This window comes from Procambarus clarkii, unplaced genomic scaffold (genome assembly GCF_040958095.1).
Source record: "Procambarus clarkii isolate CNS0578487 unplaced genomic scaffold, FALCON_Pclarkii_2.0 HiC_scaffold_513, whole genome shotgun sequence".
Classification (NCBI taxonomy): Eukaryota; Metazoa; Arthropoda; class Malacostraca; order Decapoda; family Cambaridae; genus Procambarus; species Procambarus clarkii.
The window spans coordinates 59,760-63,011 of record NW_027189546.1 but is presented as its reverse complement, the minus strand read 5'-3'; positions in this window follow the sequence as shown (position 1 = coordinate 63,011).

The window sequence follows — 3,252 nt, the reverse complement described above, 5'->3', positions numbered from 1 at the left end:
TGGAGTTTCTTCCTATTTGTTGGTGCTGCAAGTGTGAGTGGGATCGGTGCATATGTTAGGAGTGGGAGAATAAGTGTTTTGTATAAATAGAGCTTGGTGGCTTGGGAGGCATGTTTGAGTGGGTAGAGTTTTGATAGAGCGTTTGAGGCTATAGCTTTCTTGGGTGTTATGTGTGTGTGAAAGCGAAGGTTGAAGTCTAGTGTGAGTCCAAGTACTGTGGTTTTGTTGACTCTTGGGATCTGGGTTGCATCTGGTGATTGAGAGTAGAGTTTTACTGGGTCAGGGTTACGTCGTTTGTTGTAGAAAAAGTATGTAATTTTTGACTTGTTGGGGTTTGTTTTTATTCGCCAGTCGTGTTCCCATAAGGTGACTTTGTCTATTTCTTGTTGTGCTTTCCGTGTGAGGGCGTTAATCGTATAGTCTGTGATCAGTTGGGTTACGTCGTCAGCGTAGCAAAGGGTCATTGATGTCCAGTATATTGGGTCAGGGATGTCGTTTATATAGAGTATGTATAAGGTTGGTGAAAGAACTGAGCCCTGAGGGACACCTGCATTTAGGTTGAAATAACCTGACAGCTTGCTGAGGAATTTGATCTGCATCTTTCTATTTGTTAGAAAGCTGCAGAGTAGCCTCTGCATGTTGTCAGATAGTTGAAACAGAGTGCAGAGTTTGTAACGTAGGCCGTCGTGCCATACAGTGTCAAAAGCCTTTTCGACGTCCTTTGCAATGAGGGCCGACTTGGCCCTCTGGTGTTTATTTATGGAGAGGTAGTTTGTTATTATGTTCAGTGCGTCTTGTGTTGAGCGGTGTTGTCTGAAGCCAAATTGTTTGTCTGTCAATATGTTTTTGTGTTCTAGGTGATTCCTGAGTTTATGATTAATGAGTTTTTCGTATACTTTCCCTAATGTCTCTAGTAAGCTGATCGGTCTGTAGTTCTTAGGGTCTGTCGGGGATTTTTGGGGTTTTGGAATGAGGATTGCTGTGGCTTCTTTGAATGGGCTTGGGAAATATCCTGATGCTAGTGAGGCGTTGTAGACGTCTGTGAGTGCAAGGATTAGGGGGTCTGGAAGTTGCTTGAGGAGAGCTTGGCCAATGCCAGAGGCTCCTGGGGCTTTACGTCTGGTGTTCTTGAGCATGAGTTTAACTTCTTCAGGTAGTATTGATTCTGTGAGGTCACTTTCTAAGTCGTCTAGTGTCGTGAGGTCAATGGTAGGGTAGTGTGTGATACGAATGCCCGCACGATTTCCCGACTATATCCCATCAAGCGGACGTACTAGTAGCATTGCAACTCCTGCCTGCCCTTACTTTACGCTTGTGGTCGAATAGACACGGCTTTCTCACAACGCTTTCAAAACTGCAGTTGCCTACTCGTCTGTTTCACGTCCCTGTGAAATGACTTTTGCACAAATCCAAAAAATAGAGCAAAATCAGCGATAATAGTGATTGAGGTGAGCCGCCTGTTGGCTGCAGCCAGAGGAAGGAGGGGAGGGGCAACGGGGTGACGTAGGCGAGTCGAGCAGCCAATGGCGCTCGAGCAAGCGCCTCGAGACGGCGTATATAAGCAAAAATTTTTCGGCGCCGGCCATCACAAACCACAGTTGTTCACCATGGCTCGCACCAAGCAGACTGCTCGCAAGTCCACGGGAGGCAAGGCTCCTCGTAAGCAGCTGGCCACCAAGGCAGCACGCAAGTCTGCTCCTGCCACAGGGGGTGTGAAGAAGCCTCACCGTTACAGGCCCGGAACGGTCGCCCTGCGTGAGATCCGTCGTTACCAGAAGAGCACCGAGTTGCTCATCAGGAAACTTCCCTTCCAGCGTCTGGTGCGCGAGATTGCCCAGGACTTCAAGACCGATCTTCGCTTCCAGTCGTCTGCCGTCATGGCTTTACAGGAGGCATCCGAGGCTTACCTGGTCGGTCTCTTCGAGGACACTAACCTCTGTGCCATCCACGCCAAGCGTGTCACCATCATGCCAAAGGACATTCAGCTTGCTCGCCGTATCCGTGGAGAGCGTGCATAAGCTAAATCGACCACCCTAGTATACACCAAACTCGGCCCTTCTCAGGGCCAAAATATCCTTCTAAGGAGATTTCAGACATTCCTAGCATCAGTCATATGAATTAACCTTCATCTACACATATAATAAATAAATAAATAAATAAATAAACAAATACACTAATTTAGGTGTCATACATACACGTGATATCAATAAATCAAGTCATTTGTAGTACAACCTGTTCTCTTACAAACAAAACGCCGTCGCTTTTCGCTCTTATGCACTGTCAAGGATCACCCACCCCCCCCACCCCCCCAAAATAAAAATTGTCATACTGTACTAGAAATAAAAGCAGCTTGTATAAGTGACATACTGTCCAGTCCTGTTTTATTCTGTTTTCGGTCCTCTGGCTTAATCTGTTAAGTTAGGAGATGACATTTTAAATTAACCGTTTTCTTGACATTTTCAAACCTAAGAGGGTGGCCTGCATAGTAATCCTAATGTGGAACATAACAATGAATCTCTAATCTCTAGAAAAAAGATACCGAGTGCTTATATGTGTTGAGAGAGAGAGAGAGAGAGAGAGAGAGAGAGAGAGAGAGAGAGAGAGAGAGAGAGAGAGAGAGAGAGAGAGAGAGAGAGAGAGACACAGACAGACAGACAGACAGACAGACAGACAGACAGACAAGACAGACAGACAGACAGACAGACAGACAGACAGACAGACAGACAGACAGACAGAGACTGAGAGAGAGAAACACACACAGACAGTTTCATAAATATTCTCATTTTATAGCTATTTGCTTTCAGTGACAGAGGTTTTTGTTATAATAGTATTGGTGTCTAACACTCACAATCTCTTTAGAAATTAAAGTGTGGCTCCAATGGAGCCGAGTTTGTTGGTTTGAGGCCAAGCCACCACCACAGGGCAGTAAGTAAGCCGTTTACTTGGAGGAGGTGTACTTGGTGACGGCCTTAGTGCCCTCAGAGACGGCGTGCTTGGCCAGTTCTCCGGGCAACAGGAGCCTTACAGCCGTCTGGATCTCCCGACTGGTAATGGTGGAACGCTTGTTGTAGTGGGCCAGGCGAGAAGCCTCGGCGGCGATGCGCTCGAAGATGTCGTTCACGAACGAGTTCATGATCGACATGGCTTTGGAAGAGATACCAGTGTCGGGGTGGACCTGCTTCAGCACTTTGTAGATGTAGATGCTGTAGCTCTCCTTCCTCCTGCGCTTCTTTTTCTTATCGCCCTTGGCAA